This window comes from Chrysemys picta, chromosome 1 (genome assembly GCF_011386835.1).
Source record: "Chrysemys picta bellii isolate R12L10 chromosome 1, ASM1138683v2, whole genome shotgun sequence".
In the NCBI taxonomy this organism is placed as follows: Eukaryota; Metazoa; Chordata; order Testudines; family Emydidae; genus Chrysemys; species Chrysemys picta.
In genome coordinates this window covers 302,344,929-302,363,733 of record NC_088791.1, presented here as the reverse complement: position 1 = coordinate 302,363,733, position 18,805 = coordinate 302,344,929, and the positions used below count along the sequence as shown (strand labels likewise).

General features: G+C 43.8%; 1 protein-coding gene across 4 annotated transcripts in view; it reads right to left on the bottom strand.

Annotated features, from left to right (window-relative positions):
• The window catches only part of TRPC4 (transient receptor potential cation channel subfamily C member 4), a 211,898-nt gene that overhangs the window by 140,832 nt on the left and 52,261 nt on the right, over nt 1-18,805 (bottom strand). Inside the window, exon 1 of one of the 4 annotated variants that reach the window (XM_065581287.1) lies at nt 5,619-5,756. The exons of the other annotated variants lie outside the window; for them this stretch is intronic. The gene's annotated coding sequence lies outside the window, so the exon portion shown is untranslated. Of the gene's footprint in view, nt 1-5,618; nt 5,757-18,805 lie in introns of those variants that run through there. 4 annotated transcript variants of the gene reach the window in all.

Genomic DNA, 18,805 nt, shown 5'->3' with positions numbered 1-18,805 from the left:
GTTACAAGAAGCCAGGAACCCCAACTGACAGCAAAACCCACTGATTCTAAAGAGTATGCAATGAACAGTGGATGATGGAGACAGATTGTCATGTCTCCCTGTGAGATCAACTGTCTGAACTTAATCACACCAGGTCACAAAGGCAACTAGAGTACCCTTAGCTGGATTCAAGAGATAGTGGACTTGGGGGCTAGAATTCTCATTGACTTCCCTACTGACTGCCAGGTGTTGTCTCCCAATACTCAGGCCTAGTTGTTGGAATGGAGGTTGAAGTCAGATTTAGAATTGGGGTTGGGCCAAGACTCGTGCTGGAACTGAGATCTGGGGTCCGGAATCAAGAGCAGAGTCCATAAACAAGCCAAAATGAGTACTGCAGCCAGAGTTCAGGAGCAGGCAAGAGGTCAAAGCTGGGTGGTCAGAGTCTGTGGACAAGGCAAATCAGTAGTGTAGCTGGAGTCTAGATACAAGCCTAAGGTCGAAGCTGGGTGGTCAGTCCAAAGGGTCAGGAGGCAGAGAGAAGGCTAGAGCAGGTCAGTGGCCGGGCTGGAGCAAGGTCAGAGTTGGGATGGACAGGACTGGAACAGGGCTCAGGCAAGACTGGGACAGGAACAGGAACTGCATCAAGAGCAGGCTGGGAGTCTAGAGAGTCTGTTTACACTATGGCGCAGCAGGAGGGCTCCTGGCTGAGTTGGACAGACTGATCTGCAGCTCTGCTGAGGTTGGGAAACTACCTGAGCCTGGGGGGCACGTGCCCAGAGATAGGCTGCTGCCACATGCCTGAAGGCTCAGTCACAGCAGGCTTTGTGGGTAAGGTATGTTAGTCCTGCTGAAATGTTGCCGCCTGCCTGAGGGATGACTCACTGAAGCTCTTTTGGAGGGGTGCTTATTGAAGCACTGGGAATGGGAGGGCGTAAACCTGCCCACATCTAAAAGCCGTGCCACTCAGCATAAGGGGAGGAGTCACTGGATCCAGGCATCAAATAAGTTCAGGGGGCAACAAATGCAAAAACAGGGATGGGAGTGAGGATCAGAGGTATAAAAGCAGGAATCCAGAGGGGGACACTCAGCAAAGAACACCTGACAGCACCTACTGCTCCTCAAAGGTGTCCATGGAGCCAGTGGACACGGCCCAGAGGAACTCTGCATGGAGACATGACTTCAGGAGGGATTGGAAATAGGCCCCAGAGTCACAGAGCACCTCGACATCCAGCTTCCTCCTGCTGACATGGTGGATGGTCGCCTTGGCCAGCGCCAGGAAGAGGTTGATGAGGAGATCTCGTGACTTTGTGGGGATACAGATAGAGTGTGTAAATCAGGAGGTGCAGGGGAAAGTGCAACTAGAACTGGAGGAAGAGGAGGAGGTTCTGAAGGAGCCAGGAGAGGGACTGCAAACTGGTACACTCAATATAAAAGTGTGCTAGGATCTCCCTCTTGCTGCAGAAAGAGAAGGTGTCAGGAGAGGTGGTGAACTACTTCAGGTACATGCCCATGCTCATAGCTCCATGAAGAAGTCTGTTGCAGGGGCACCTATTGAGGCTTTGGAGATGGCCACATCTAAAGGCTGCACCTCTCAGCCTAAGGGGAGGAGTTACCAGACCCAGGTTTCAAGTTAATTTAGGGGACAACAAATGAAAACAAATGAAAAAACAGGGATGGGAGTGAGAGTCAGAGGGTCAAAAGCAGAGAGCCAGAGGAGGATGCTGAGCAGATAACCCTGGACAGCACACACTGCTCCTTGAAATCATCAAGGAATCCAGTGGCTACAGTCCAGAGGAACTCCGCCTGGATACATGACCTAAGGGAGGAGGGGAAATAGGCCCCAAAGTCACAGAGCCGTCCAGCTTCCTCCTTCTGATGTGGTGGATGGCCATTTGGGCCAACACCAGGAGGAGACTGATGAGGAGGTCTCACAACACCAGGAGTTTAGGGGGGAGGGATAGATCAGTGGTTTGAGCATTAGCTTGCTAAACCCAGGGTTGTGAGCTCAATCCTTGAGGGGGCCACTTAGGGATCTGGGGCAGAAATCAGTACTTGGTCCTGCTAGTGAAAGCAGGGGGCTGGACTCAATGACCTTGCAAGGTCCCTTCCAGTTCTAGGAGATAGTATAACTCCATATATCAACTTCATGGGGCCACAGATGGGGTGTGCAAATATCAGGAGGTGCAGGGAAAAGTGCAGCCAGAACCTGAAGATACAGTTCTGGAGGAGCTGGAAAAATGGCTGCAATCTGGTGCACTCAATGTAATTGTGTGCCAGGGTCTCCCTCATGCCACAGACAGGGCAAGTGTCAGGGGAAGTGGTGAACTGCACCAAGTACATGCCTGTGCTCATGGCTCTATGAAAAGTCTGTTGGAGGGGCAGCTGAGCGAGCAGCCCTGGTTTGGCTGTGGGTTTGCCTCACACTGACATCCAGTAAGAGACAAAAACTAGCAGTCTGGAGTACAGAAACAAGAAAACTAAGACATAAACCTTGAACATGATTACACAGATTGTACCTTTCTAGATTAGTTCTTGTCAAGACTGGATATACTTGCACTACTTCAGTTTGAATGAATTATTTTCGTAATAAACGTTTTGCTATAAACCATTGGTTTTAGGTGGTTGTTTGGACATTTCTTGCAGGCTATCCCAGAAGACATGAAACACTTCACCCTCCAGAGCCAGTGTCACTCAAGATGTTGGTCAAAAAGAGTACAGATTAAGGGTAGGTCTAAACTATGGAGCTAAGTCAATCTAAGTTACATAACTCCAGCTACGTGAATAACGTAGCTGGAGTTATGTAGCTTAGGTTGACTTATTGTGATGTCTACAGCGCACTGGGTCGCTGGTAGAAACTCTCCCATCGACTTACCTCATGCTTCTCGTTCCAGTGGAGTACTGGAGTTGACAGGAGAGCAATTGGCAGTCGATTTAGTGGGTGTTCACTAGCAGGGCTGGCTTTAGGCACTGCAGGGCCCGATTCGAAAGAGCTGCTGCCGAAGACAGTAGTGGGACTTCGGCAGCAGCTCATTGGCTGCCAGTGCCTTCGGTGGCACATCGGCGGAGGGTCCTTAGGGACGTTGTGGGGCCCTCTTAGGGGCACGGGACCTGATTCGGAGGAATCAGGTGAATTGCCCTAAAGCCGTCCCTGTTCACTAGACCTGCTAAATCAACCCACGGTGGATTGATTGCCGCATATTGATTCCCCCAGTAAGTGGAGACAAGCCCTAAGGGATCTTCTCTCAAGACTGAAAAATGCCTAATGACCAAGTTTCAGGGGCTTATGAGAATTATATCATTGAGTACTATTACAGAGTTTGTTTTCCTATTAAAATATGTGAAGTATGAATCAATGGGTGACTTAAGTGATATGGAGACATTAGAGTGGAATTACCTCAGCTGGTGTAGAGCAGTAGAGCTCTGAAGTCAACAAAGCTACATGAATTTACAGAAGCTCAAGAATTGGCCTAACACTTCTTCAAATAAAACCCAAGTTGGCAGCAGCACAGGACCAAAGCCTGCTTGCCTCACTTGCACAACTAGCCCTGATTCAATCAGTGTGGCTACTTGTGAGTACAGTGAGCAAGGTTCAGTTCACAGAGTTATTAGCTGATAACTGCTCAGTGGTATATATGAAATTAGTTGGTCTCAGTTCTATTCTTACTGGACAGCTGCCTTCATTAAAAATGTACTACTGCAACTAGCTTTCACTGCCAGGCAGCACTCATGCTGGCATTCTCAGGAAAGAGAGGGAATGAACATGGAGCCTTCACCACTTGCTCCTCCTTACTGGTGGATCTCTCTGGATCAGGGTTAAGGCATATTGGTGGAGCAACATAAGAGAAACTTGCTTGCCGCTGTCTTAACTGGACTTGTTCTGTGAATTCACAGAGGACTCCAGTCTGCAAGGCTGTCAGCCTGGCACCTACCATTAATTGGAAGCAGTCAATTTGCAAGAAAGGATGGAACAGGAGATTACCCAGAGAATGCTTTAAAGGAAAGAATACTCCATCCAATTTAGTTGACCTCACTATCTCCTTGGCCAGTGTTATCCTCTGGATTAAATCAGAGGGGCTCTCTCCAACTTCATCTTTTACAAAGCAAAGCTTTCAAGGTTCGCTGCACTAACCAGAGTTTCTTTATGTAACAGTTCCAAAAATAGAGCACAATGTCTGTGCTAATGGTGAAATCCTGAAGTATCCTTGCAATATTGGCTTCTCTCTGAAAAGAGATCTGAGGGAGGTGTGCTGAGGGCTGCAGTGATTCTTCAATACTCTAGGATGTTTATGTGCAGATTCGCATGTTTTCTGTGCTTCAGCTAGTGACGCTCTAAAGGGAAGGTGTGATTTGGTCAAAAAAGGGGTGTGGTTGACACTGCCTAACCCTTACAAGCTCTTCTGGCTAATAAAAATTTTCAGTGTGGCCCATGTCAGACACATAAATTAAGCCACCCCCCCTAAGAATAAACTTAAACTGTCCATAAGCACCCTCGACGGATGTAGAGCTCATAGGGAGCCAGCAGTGAACATGTCTGTGTATAAATATATTGACTAGTATAAACATCCTAATGCAGCCTGCTGCACTTGGAATCTTATGTGGATTTTGCAGGGGTCCCTAGAGGAGACTGATTTTGTTAAAGAAAAACAAAACGGAATAAAATTTGAGAACCAAGGATTAATGAGGGGGAACTGGGCAGGATTTAAATTGATTGGCTAATATTCTCCCAGGTCCTCAGAGGTATTAAAAGACCCAGGTTGAGTATTTAAAGAAATGTGAGTCAGAATCTCTTGTATATTTTGTTAAGACAAAAATAAAATCAAGACACCATATCACTGAAGCGAAGGTGCTATGAATAATATTAAACTAGACTAACAGAGCATTATAACTATCAAATCAAAATCAAACTGAGATCAAGTCAAAAAAACTAGACTCAGTATTTGATTGGAGTTAAACTATCAAGTTAGTTAAATCATCAAATTAATGCCCAAAGCAATCCATCCTTATACAAATTTTAAGAAGGTGGCTGGCCATTCGTTATAAATCCCAGCTAAGGAATTTAACCAAAGTCAATGAAATCTGTAACTTGGATGGTTAGTAGCTGAATACTGAAACCAAATTATTATCTAATGTCTATGCCATAACCAGAAGCCAGTTATAATACTTCCTCCTTAGAATTCTATTCTTAGGTGCTAGCTAACCCCTTTTTCCTGTATTATAATACTGTAATACAGACTTTAAAAGAAGTTAGAGATGATAATTTCAAGTCTCTCAAGGCTTTTAAACATAGAACACAGAGCACACTGTAATTTTATAAGACATTATTTTGGGCTGTCAAAACCCGGGGAACATTTTTCTCGTGCCTTCCCCATATGGACTTTATGGGTGTGCTCATATACACACTTGCAGGCAGCCGCACTTTCATACCTTAAAAATAAAAAAGGACTAAAAGGCTGGGATGTCTCCTCGTTAATAAAAACAAGAGACAAACAAAATAGAAGTGGGGAAAATAAAAAGATACTAAAGGTAAAAAAAAGTTTTGAAAATGCTTCAACTCTCAGTCTCTTGGATTCTCAGCAAGTTGGAGTTGGGACTGCCACCAAGGACCAGACAGTGATATTATGCTGGCTAGCACTTCTTACCAGCAGGACTCCTTTGGGTGCAGGGAGGGACTGGCCAAAGGCTGGAGTGGCCTGTTTGTTGGTGTCATGACTTCCTCTTCCTGAGGTGATCAGTTTTGGGGGTTCTGGAATGTCAGTCTTCCCTCAGGTGGCTTGTCGACCTGGAAAGTGATGCTTCTCCACCTTACCCTTGATTCTTATGGTTTGCAAACTTGGCTTAATCCATCTGCGTTACAACACCTCTCTCCAAGGTCTTTGGGCAAATCAGGTGCAGTACTATCTTGAAGCTATGCAACCTAGTCAGTCAGATTTTAATTAAGTCACTGTTAGTAAGCTCACTTAAAACACCTATTTTAAAAATATTTGGTGTTTTACATACCCCAGAGCCAGTAAGTCTGTGACAACAACCAAAATATCAAAAATCCAGATACATGAGGCCAGTTTTGAGGAATTTGGCATGGTCTAAACCAAGTGAAAAGGTCTTTAAAAAGATATTATGCCACCACAAGTTTATGGAAAGTTCAATGTAAAATAGCTAATTTGCGGGGGGAGGGGAGACAAAACTAGCAACCAAATCCTGTCACTCAAAATTCATCCTTTAGTAAAATTAAAAATAAATTCAAACTTATTTTCAGTCTCATCACCTCCAGCTCCTTCTTAGAGACAAGACATTTACAATCAATTTTCTATTTTGGAACTGGGCTATAAATCAAACAGCTTATCTTCTTCATCTCGGTCACGGAAAGTTATTTTAAAGCTCACTGAGATGAAACCTACTTGTAACATGACATTTTAAATTTTATATAGGATCTGTGTTCCCATATAAGCTATTCCTCTCTGATATATAATTCTGCTCCAATATGTTTCATGTTATTTAAACATAAAACTATGCATTTGCCTCAGGACAAATGAGAATTAAGTAACACAGGAACATTAGAATATTTAGACCATATATAATATCATGACTTCTGGGTGGTCAGAAACTTGATTCACACTGGATTTACACTCCATAGGCTTCAAAGGAGTTACTTCTGGTTTTGCCTGGTGTGACTGAGTAGAATTTGATTTATGGAGTATGATACTTCCTCTTTGAGAGAGAACTAAGTAGACACACACAAGGGATAGTATCCCCCTTTGTGGTACCCCAAACCTGGGGTCTGACTAGGTACTGATTCAACCAGTGTCAAGCCATGGAGTTTGAACCACCTGGTGTATCCAGAGTGGAGTCTGAATTGAAGTCATTCCCACAGCTGTATCCACACATTGGGGGGGGGAGGGGAAAGGATAGAGAATAAGACGGGGAGTATCTTATTACCCTTATATAAATCCATGGTACACATACCATCTTGAATATTGCGTACAGATGTGGTCTCCTCATCTCAAAAAAGATATACTGGCATTAGGAAAGGTTCAGAGAAAGGTAACTAAAATGATTAGGAATGTTTGGAACAGATGTTTGGAACAGGTCCCGTATGAGGAGAGATTAAAGTTATTTATTTGTTCCCATAATATAAGAATTAGGGCCCACCAAATGAAATTAATGGGCAGCAGGTTTAAAACAAATAAAAGGAAGTAGTTCTTCACACAGCGCTCAGTCAACTTGTGGAACTCCTTGCCTGAGGAGGTTGTGAAGGCTAGGACTATAACAGGGTTTAAAAGAGAACTAGATAAATTCATGGAGATTAAGTCCATTAACGGCTATTAGCCAGGATGGGTAAGGAATGGTGTCCCTAGCCTCTCTTTGTCAGAGGGTGGAGATGGATGGTAGGAGAGAGATCACTTACGTTCTTACTTGATTTGCGAATCTGGTAACAATTAAAGAAATCAAAAAATGGTTAGAAAATCTCAACAAAAGGGGTCATAAGTACCAGGAATTCCTTGTAGCAGGATTTCATCTATAAAGCTCAGATGCCAAGATAAGGTCATAGAGTAGGGACTATTCTGAACACCTCACTAAGGTCCCGCATAACACAGGCCAAGAGAATATCATCCAGTGATTCCCGTACCTAGCCCAATCAATTGTGGTTGCAGAAGAGCATAACTTCCAGAAAGTTATGTCATTATACAAAAACCTCAGCACATGGATTAGATAGAAGTGCAATACTTTCTCTCCTACAAGACCAAATACACCGCTACCTCGATATAACGTGGCCCGATATAACATGAATTCAGATATAATGCGGTAAAGCACTGCTCCAGGGGGGCGGGGCTGCGCACTCCGGTGGATCAAAGCAAGTTCAATATAACACAGTTTCACCTATAACACGATACGTTTTTTGGCTTCCGAGGACAGCGTTATATCGAGGTAGAGGTGTAATTGATGATCCAAAGAAAGGCAAAAGCAATCCCATGCTGCATGTAACTAATTGTACAATGATGCACATATGAGAAAAAATCCTTCTGTGATCCTTATGGCAGTCATCTTTTACCTTGAAGCTCGAGTTTTGATCAACTTTATCTTAGCATGCACAGCAATAACAGCAGCTCTCCAGCTCAGTTTAAAATCCAGTTACAATCTTTGACTCCATGACCTCTTAAAACCATGAATGCCACACGTAGTCTTTGCAAACTGAATGAAAAAAAACTATTTTTTTCTGTTTGTTCTAAATGTAACCTCCATTGATTCCCCCAGCAGGAACAGGTAGAATATTAACTACAGTAGCAAATACTTTCCTATGTGTGAATCTTTGAGTTGAGTCATTTAATTGTGTTCTTAAATTATTTCTATCCAAGGTCACAGATGTGTTCCTGCACATCGCCTATTGAGAGAAGCAGCATTGTGTGAAGTCACAGATCATACAGGGGGTGGTTTCCAAAGAGAAGGCCTACCATGTTTTATACTTTTATATTTTATTCCAAATATATTTAATTAAAAAAATCTTGTGGTACTGTTGTAATGGGAGTAAGTGGTATACAAATATTAAGCACTCAAGAGCATCTGTATGTTAGGAAGTGCCTGAATTCTTTCAACATGCATCATTCCAATATGTTTTCATTACAGTACAATATGTATGAGACAAATGAACATGATACGTAGATGGTATCTGCATAATCTTTTGCTGGATGTCACCTTTCAGATGAGATGTGAAACCAACAATGAAATAACTGGTGGTTATTCAAAATAACATGAAACATGTTGCAAGATTAGAGCTATTAATCCTTGCATCCTGGACAAACTCATTGTACCTGATACATTTTGTCTACTTGTTCTGGGAATTATTCTTGTGGTAGGTGACGTTGCATCTGTAGGGAATATAGTACATAAAGTGTTTTGGGTTCTTTTGAATTAAAGGTGCTATGTAAGTTACTATTAATTATTATAGACACATATTGGGGGAAGCACTATTTCTTCTTCTGTATTTTATACAGTCTTGAGCACACTGATGGTGCCTGATTATATTTTGCCACCTGAATTCCCTTTTATTTCAACTAGTTATTATTCTTTATTTCCTGTTTTAAAGTGCTATATAGTGTGTGTGTTATAGTGCTGATAAATGTTTGCTATTTTTCACCCCAGAAATGGTTGAGTTCCATCAGTCTGTGATTCATGGGGGACAAAAGATTAGAGAAATGTTAAATCAGGGCCAGCTTTAGGCCGATTCCCCCGAATCGGGTCCTGCCGCTAAGAGGGTCCCGCACCTAAGAAGGCCCTGCGCCCAAAAGAAGAGCGCTTAACTTTTTAATTTTTACTCACCTGGCAGGTCCAGGTCCAGTCCAGGTCTTCAGCGGCACTTCAGTGGTGGGTCCTTCAGTGCCGCAGAAGACCCAGAGCAAGTGAACGGCCCGCTGCCGAAGTGCTGCTGAAGACCCGGACCACCGCCAGATATTCGAATCGGGCCCTGCACTTCCTAAAGCCAGCCCTGTGTTAAATTATCTCTAGACAAAGAGATAAGTTGGCAGTGTTGCTTTCCCCTTTGAGAAGGAATTCCATTGTCTCCATGATTTTCAGGCATATGAACATTGAAAATAATATTTGGATGCTGACTTTTTGAAACCAGCTTATTACTTTGTACTGTAAATTAAGTAGAATTGTTACAGTATTATGAAAGGGAATAGTTTGGTTTATCTATAGAACTTTCAAAGATTTTATGAAGGAAATGTATACTTAGATACTATGTAGTACCTCCACCATTTATACTTACAATCCTCAAGATGTTTCTAAATGGTATAAATAATAAAAGCAGTTATGTAAATATACATTCACAGCAAGGTTTTTTTAACTAGACTTCCTGAAGTTAGGCTCTTAAATGCTTAAACAACTAAGCAAAGGGCTTGATTTTCAAAAGCAAGCACTCATCTGCTTTCATCAAAGTCAATGAAAGCTGCTGCTGCTTAGCATTTTTGAAAAGTAGGACACTTATTTAAGTGCTTAAATTTGGCTTTTGGAACTTAAATTTAGAGATCCAGCATAGCCTCAGAGTCCTACTTAGTACAAAACAACAGGTAAGAGCTCAATCCAAAATGTATACGAGCTGGCAGGAAAATGTGCCAGAGTATAGGACGAACGTAAGGAAACGGAGAAATGAGTCCACAAGGGATTCAGAGAAATGTGGAGATACTGGACTCCGACAGAAGTATCCAAGCCACATATGTATAACAGAAATAACAGCAATAGCAGAAAGAAATCCACAAGGAAAATAATCAAAAACTGGTTTTGAGTCCTTTCTGGATCTGGTGTCCAATTGAGTGGATTAATAAAGAGAAGATGGAAATGGATTGATATTAGCATCTCTTTCTATCTAGCCACACAGATAGCACATGTCTTCTCTGCAATGTGCACCTTAACCAGAGCTTCCCTACAACTTAAACGCCACCTAGTGACCTACCAATTTATTGTTTATGAAGAATGCATGCTAATTCACATGCAAAAATAGTCACACATGTGGCATGTGTTACTACCATCCCAATTACAGCCAACTGAATCGAATACTACAACTGGAGTTGAATCTGGGTAATGCACTGGTCTCTTTAACATTAGCAATCTTTCTTGGTTCATAATACCTAAAAAATACTCTCTCTTTTTTGCCATTCAAATATAGGTACTGTATCAGCTGTATTATCAATCTTGGTGAGTATAGATGTTGAAAATCATAAAAGAATCAAAACTTACATGAGTCTTCAAAGACAAAACAAAACAACAAAAACATCACAGTAGCATGTAAGTCATCCCACTGGCAGTTAGACTTGTGAATGTAAGGAGCATTTCTTTTGAGACTCAGAAGCCGTTTAAAATCTGAAAAACAATATGGATTGTGAGCTCATTATGCCCACACTGAAAGCTTAGGGCTAGCTTGTGATGTGGACAATGTGTCCGGACAAGGGTGTAAGAACAACCCCCCTCATATCTCTACATGGGCTACCTGGAACAAGGAGGATGCTGAAGAGGAATTGTGGAGTCAGGCTTACTGAGTCCCCTCTTGAGACTACTTACACACCATGCTTGGGTCAGGGCAGTTACATGGGCTATCAGACAGTGATATGGCAAGCAGAATTTAATAGTTTCTGAAAACTTAAGACAAACCACAATGGATGGAGGGAGGGAATTCTTGTAAAGTCCTCTCCTCATCTTTAGAAATAGTCATTCTGCTTGACTTCATTAAATATCTAAAATTGATCTCACACGGTGCTGAGCATTCCAGTGAAATCAACAGGAGTGGAGGGTGCTCAGTGGGACTTAGAAGGAGCTCAGCAATTGGCAGGGCAACGTGTCTGAAACTTCGGCCAAGCAAAATTTATGAGCGACATGTCAAGCAGCATAACGTGTCCATCTGAATACACTATTTATGCTGAAGCATCTGAGTTCACTCTCACTGACTAGGGGACCTCACGGTATTCTAAGGTTTCTTTCTGAAAAGCAACCAGCTGCTTGGATGAGAGCTGTGTAAAAGTGACAAACAGATTAACAATCATTCATTAGAAAATGTTTCACAGTTGCATCTCAAGCAACCTTATACTCTTATAATTTCACTCTCCTTAGAATTTCAGATGTATTTTATTTTATTGTATCCATCAAAATATGAGAAAATTTAAAATGAAATGTTGTGTCCTCAGAATTTTAACCAGTAGCTGATACAGACCATTTCCACCTGGTTGGGAGTGGAGAAGATAGAGGTCATGGAATCCCTTAACATTAGAGTTTATGATGTGAATAAAGTAGGGTGAATGGACATCTGTGCTATGGCTCCATTGCATGAAGCCACACACATAGTGACTGCTTCACCACTCATCTATTGCCTCTCAGTGTGTGCAACAAATAGATTTTTGGAAAATCTGTTAAAAAAAAAATCGCAAGCTGCTGCTACAACACCAATCCCTGTCTTTCTCCCTAATTTTCACTCCCAAAGCTGACCCACTTCATGTTCACACAGCTTAGGTAGTGTAGTGTTAATCATTCACACATCTCTTCTAAGAAGCCAATTCTTTCCCACACATTCTCCCAGATAGCTAATGGGAATCACACTAAATTGTGCCAACATTTCATATCCACCTGACATTAAACAAGGGGCAGGGTGGGGCACATGAATAGCTCAGTGGTTTGAGCATTGGCCTGCTAAACCCAGGGTTGTGAGTTCAATTCTTGAGGGGGCGATTTGGGGATTTATTTGGGGATTGGTCCTGCTTTGAGCAGGGGGTTGGACTAGATGACTTCATGAGGTCCCTTCCAACCCTGATATTCTAGGATTCTATTCCATGATTGTAAGAGGACCCCAGAGGTGAAAGTAAGCCAGTACAGCGTACCGGCAAGAGCCAGTACACTATGCCGGACTGGACCGGCTTCCGCGGCGGTGATTTAAAGGGCCCAGGGCTCCAGCCACTGCAGGGAGCCCTGGGCCCTTTAAATCCCCGCCAGAGCTCCAGGCCCTTTAATTCACCCCGGGGCTCCCAGAGGCCTCTGCAGCTGGTAGCTCCAGGGTGATTTAAAGGCCCTGTGGCTTCCAGCCAGAGCCCCAGGGCCTTTAAATCTTGAAAGGTCCCGCCTCTTCCAGTTGAGGCCACGCCCCCACTCAGGACTTTCACCCCTGGAGGACCCTGAATTGGGATTCATGGAATTTATATCAGACAGGCAGAACATGGATCAGCAGTATTTGTCCACAGCCAGCATGAACAGTGGCAGGAACAAAAGCAGCAAGATGAGTTCAAATGTCAAATGAGAGAGAAAGTACACAAGTGTCTATCCAGAACAGCTGAGTTACACCATCTGACTTTGTCGCCAGCTAGATCCCACTGCTGTTAACATAAGCACTGATAAATCCAAGCTGTTTTTCCTCTAATTTAACCTAAATGCCCCCTAGTGCAAACTAAACCACTTACTTCTTGTCCTGCCCTTGGTGGATTCAGAGAACAATTGATCACCACCCTCTCCATAACAATTGTTTTGTATATCTGAAGACTTATGTCCCGCCATTCAATCTTTCCTCATATTTCATATGTCAAACTTATTCTTGTCACTCTCCTCTGGACTTTCTCCAATTTGCTCCCATCTTTCCTGAAGTGTGGTGCCCAAAACTGGACACAATATCTAGCTGAGGCTTCAACAGATATGCTAAGTAAAGCAGAACCGCGTCTTACTGTGATGGTGTAGACTAGGTCCGGTGGCCCCCGATGGAGGCCTTGCAGCCCTGCCTCACTGTGCCCCAGAAAAGAGCAGAGGAGAAGACCTCCAGGCAGCATAGAGTGGCTGCAGGGGAAACAGCCAATCAGGGATTAGGAGGGCCATATAAAAGCAAGTAGCAGAGACAAAGCAGTCAGCTGCTGCTTGGAGCTGAAAGAGGGAATGCTGGATTCCTGGCTGGGTAGAAAAGCAGCAAGACCAGGGACAGCTCAGTGCAGGCAAGACTGAGCCCAGGGAGGGCTACTGAAGATCAGGGGAGTGAAGAAGGAGCTGATGGCTGAAGGGATCAAGCAAGGCCTGAGCCCAAAAACTAGCCAGACCAGGCGAGGGTACCGTAATGGGCTGCTGAAAAGGCCCCTGTTGGACAGTTACAGGAGGGCAGTGTCTCCAGGGAGAAAACCTTGGTGGGAAGGTAAAGACTTTATACCCTGGAAGGGGGTTGTTTTTTCCACCTACAGACAGTGTGATTCAGCCAGAGGGCTGAGTCACTGAAGAGCCACCAAAGAAACCATCAGCTGGGGGAAGGCAATTGTGAGGGAGGCTGTCACCCCATTTCAACCAAGAACTAAGAACAGCAGGCTCACACCTAACTAGAAGAGGGTACTTGAGAGGTGGGTACTGCCCCATTCCAAAATGAGAGATTACAGACATGGAGTCGGCCAAAGGGGGCGCTCACGAGAGGCAGGTGCTGACCCCATTACACTTACATAGGACGCTTCTGTTAATACACCCCAGAATGTGATAGAGGAAAAAGGGAAATATCAATCTTTCCACAGCAGCCTCACACTTTTGACTTGTATTCACTTTGTCATCCACTATAATACCCAGTGGTACTAGTAGCATCAGGAATAAGGATTTCCCAATGATTATCACAGAAATTAGAGAAGGAATATTTGACTTTTGATTTTCCCCCTACCAGTCCAGGATTTTGGTGACTCAAAATGAAAATGTTCCATCACCCACCGAGGGAGATATAGGATTATGGAACTAAGCTTCACTTCAAAATGCTTCCCTGATATTTATCCTATGCTCAGTTTCATCCCATGATTTATAGTTATATCCACAATGAACTACCTAAGCAAATTTGCTCACTCCTTGCAAATCTTTAGGCTGTGTGGGGTTGTCTGCAAGCATCTATTACAATCATTGAAAAAACCCTGGTTATACTGAGTAAATCTCTACCCCTGAATGGGTATATAGACAACTATTTTGCAGTGCTTTAGAAGTTTGTTGATTTCACTTTTTCAGCATGTACATAATAAAAAAGTTCCAAAACTGAAGTCATATTTTACATTTCTGTGAATCTGTCCTCAGTAGGCAGCAATCTTTACCACTATCTTGACTTTCAAATGCCTTTATTTAGTAGTAAATCCTCCCCACACCTCCCTTCCAAAAAAGAAAAGAATATAAACAAGTCAGAATGGAATGAAATCAAATGTTAAACTTCAGTTTGTATCAGGTGGGAAAGTAAAGAACCCAGTTGGCTGGTGGCCAGATCTATTTCAGAGAACAAGCCCACTCTGATTTGATGACAGCAGCTGGAAATCACAAAATAATTAAATGCTTCAGCATTGATTTTAAACATGCAAAGCTGGCCTGCTTTAGAGCCGCTGTTAAAGGGGAAGTAGAAGCAGATGTACCTAGGTGTCTCATCACACAGGATGTCTCTACACTAGGATTTTTCAGAAAAACATTCACTGGTGCAGATCCACCAATAGCAGCACTAGCACTAATGAAGATGAAGCACACATTTTACCGTTTTATTTATCCAGACCTACTGTGTGCATCATAGAATATCAGGCTTGGAAGGGACCTCAGGAGGGCATCTAGTCCAACCTGCTGCTCAAAGCAGGACCAATCCCCAAATAAATCATCCCAGCCAGGGCTTTGTCAAGCCTGACCTTAAAAACCTCCAAGGAAGGAGATTCCACCATCTCCCTAGGTAACCCATTCCAGTGCTTCACCACCCTCCTAATGAAAAAGTTTTTTTCTAATATCCAACCTAAATCTCCCCCACTGCAACTTGAGACCATTACTCCTTGTTCTGTCATCTAGTACCACTGATAACAGTCTAGATCCATCCTCTTTGAAACCCCCTTTCAGGAAGTTGAAAGCAGCTATCAAATCCCCCCTCATTCTTCTCTTCTGCAGACTAAACTGGGGTCGGCAACGTTTGGCACGCGGCTCGCCAGGGTAAGCACCCTGGTGGGCCGGGCCAGTTTATTTACCTGCTGACGCGGCAGGTTCGGCCGATCGTGGCCCCCACTGGCTGCGGTTCGCCGGCCCGGGCCAATGGAGCCGCGGCCAGCACATCGCTCGCCCGCGCCGCTTCCTGCCGCCCCCATTGGCCTGGGACAGCGAACCGCGGCCAGTGGGGGCTGCGATCGGCCAAACCTGCCACGTCAGCAGGTAAATAAACTGGCCCGGCCCACCAGGGTGCTTACCCTGGTGAGCCACGTGCCAAACATTGCCAATCCCTGAACTAAACAATCCCAGTTCCCTCAGCCTCTCCTCATAAGTCATGTGCTTCCACATCCTTCTTGTAGTGTGGGGCCCAAAACTGGACGCAGTACTCCAGATGAGGCCTCACCAATGTCGAATAGAGAGGAATGATCATGTCCCTCGATCTGCTGGCAATGCCACTATTTATACAGCCCAAAATGCTGTTAGCCTTCTTGGCAACAAGGGCACACTGTCGACTCATATCCAGCTTCTTGTTCACTGTAACCCCTAAGTCCTTTTCTGCAGAACTGCTGCCTAGCCATTCATCCCTAGTCTGTAGCAGTGCATGGGATTCTTCTGTCCTAAGTGCAGGACTCTGCACTTGTCCTTGTTGAACCTCAGATTTCTTTTGGCCCAATCATCTAATTTGTCTAGGTCCCTCTGTATGCTATCCCTACCTTCCAGCATATTTACCACTCCTCCCAGTTTAGTGTCATCTGCAAACTTTCTGAGGGTGCAGTCCACGTCATCCTCTAGATCATTAATGAAGATATTGAACAACACCGACCCCAGGATCGACACTGGGGGCACTCCACTTGATACTGGCTGCCAACTAGACATGGAGCCATTGATCACTACCCGTTGAGCCCGACGATCTAGCCAGCTTTCTATCCATCTTATAGTCCATTCATCCAGCCCATACTTCTTTAAGTTGCTGGCAAGAATACTGTGGGAGACCGTATTAAAAGCTTTGCTAAAGTCAAGGAATAACACATCCACTGCTTTCCCCTCATCCACAGAGCCTGTTATCTCATCATAGTCAGGCATGACTTGACCTTGGTGAATCCATGCTGACTGTTCCTGATCACTTTCCTCTCCTCTACGTCCTTCAGAATTGATTCCTTGAGGACCTGCTCCATGATTTTTCCAGGGACTGAGGTGAGGCTGACTGGCCTGTAGTTCCCCAGATCCTCCTCCTTCCCTTTTTTAAAGATGGGCACTACATTAGACTTTTTCCAGTTATCCGGGATTTTCCCAGATCGCCATGAGTTTTCAAAGATAATGGCCAATGGCTCTGCAATCACATCCGCCAACTCCTTTAGTACCCTTGGATGCAGCGCATCCAGCCCCAGGGACTTGTGCTCATCCAGCTTTTCTAAATAGTCCCAAACACCTTCTTTCTCCCAGGGCCGGCTCCAGCTTTTATGCTGCCCCAAGCTGCAAAAAAAAAAGACGAGCGCTGCTTCTTCTGCTGCTTCTCAACTGCGCAGCTTCTTCTGCAGCAGTTCAGCGGTGGGTCCTCCCTCTCTTCCTCTTCGGTGGCAATTCGGCGGCAGCTCAAAGAGGAAGAGAGGGAATGAGGGACCCGCCACTGAATTTCCGCCGAAGACCCGGACCTGCCGCCTCGATACTGGACAGAGTGCCACCCCTTTGAATTGGCCACCTCAAGCACCTGCTTGCTAAGCTGGTGCCTGGAGCTGGTCCTGCTTTCTCCACAGAGGACTGGTCACCTCCTCCCCATGCTGTGCTGCCCAGTGCAGTAGTCTGGGAGCTGACCTTGTTCGTGAAGATAGAGGCTCCTTGTAGTATCTGCACACAAGTTTGCAATGGCACATACAAATATATGGTATAAAGTAAGTCCATTTGTGCTCCTTTACTATTGACATTTCTGGTCATGTCATGCACAGGAGAACACTTAAGTGATTAATTATGACCAACCTGTTCATTTCCAGAGCTCAAACACCACCACTAGTATGAATAAGACAGATCATTAATTAGCTATAATGCTTCCCCTAGCTCACCATTATTTCATGGCAGTGCTGCTATTTGAGTTCTGGGAACAAACAAAGGGCTGGATGGTACCTGTGTATGCACTGACTTTTCTCCCTTATGCTTTGCAAAACAGGCTTGCAAAGGGCTTTCCCTCCTTTTAGCTTCAAAGCTGTAACTAATTCCCTTCTTAGCAAGGGAGTTTCTGCCCTCCATCTCCTCCTGGCTGTGGGAAAGGGATTCCCCTACCTTGCCTCTTACTTGGTTGCTGAGAAGGTGGTTTTACCTTTTCTCCTTCTGACTACTTGGAAAAAGGTCTCTTTTCCCCTGGCTGGTAGACAAAGGGCACCTGTCCTCCTTCTTCCCCAGAAGGTTTTTCCTTCCGTAATCCTCTGCCTTATGAAACATATTTGTACAGGTCTGATTACCTGTGTTTCATCCACTCCTTATCTCCCTGTGGTTTGTATGAGTGTTGTGTAAAGGAACTATTGGATTATTTTCAGGCCTCCCACAGTTTTCCACTGATATTTTATGCGCTTGATTTTTAATACAAATGTAAATTGTGAAAAACAGTCCAGATTCATGTACTGTGATATATGCACTATAATACAGGCTGCCATAGTATTGTCAGGTGTCTGTGTCTAAGTACACACATGCACACCATATTCAGGTATGGCGGTTTTCTTTTGGATAGCAATATAGGGGACAGTGGGTGGAGGTTTTTTTCTAAATTCTACCCAAGTTTTATATTGCAAGATGACAAGCTCAAACGTGCAGGACCGGACAAGTAGAGAGAGATTTCTTTACATCTAGCCCTAAATTTTCATCCCTACATAAAAAAAAAAAAATCAAATTCTGAGGCTGTGTTTTAATATAGGCCCTTGTAACTGGTCTTCAGGAATTATGCATATCAAACTTGGAAGCAAAATATTATTCCAAGTAGTAAAACATAACAAACTCTTCAAATTTGTAAATACGTCCAGAGAAGCCTCTGTAGAAAGGCAGTGAATATTTTTTTCTATTTTGAAATTTTGCCACCTCACTGTTTACCTGCTTTCCTAGATCATTTATGAATATGTTGAACAGCACAGCTCCCAGTACAAATCCCTGGGCGCTCCACTGTTTACATCTTTCCATTCTGAAAACTGGCCATTTATTCCTACCCTTTGTTTTCCAACTTTTAACCAGTTACAGATCCATAAGAGGACCTTTCCTCTTATCCCATGACTGCTTACAAGGCTTGGGTGAGGGACTTTCTCAAAACTTTTTTCTGAAACTCCAAGTATATTATATCAACTGCATCAGCCTTCTGCATATGTTTGTTTAACTCCCTCAGAGAATTCTAATGGATTGAAGTATGATTTCTCTTTACAAAAGCTCTTCT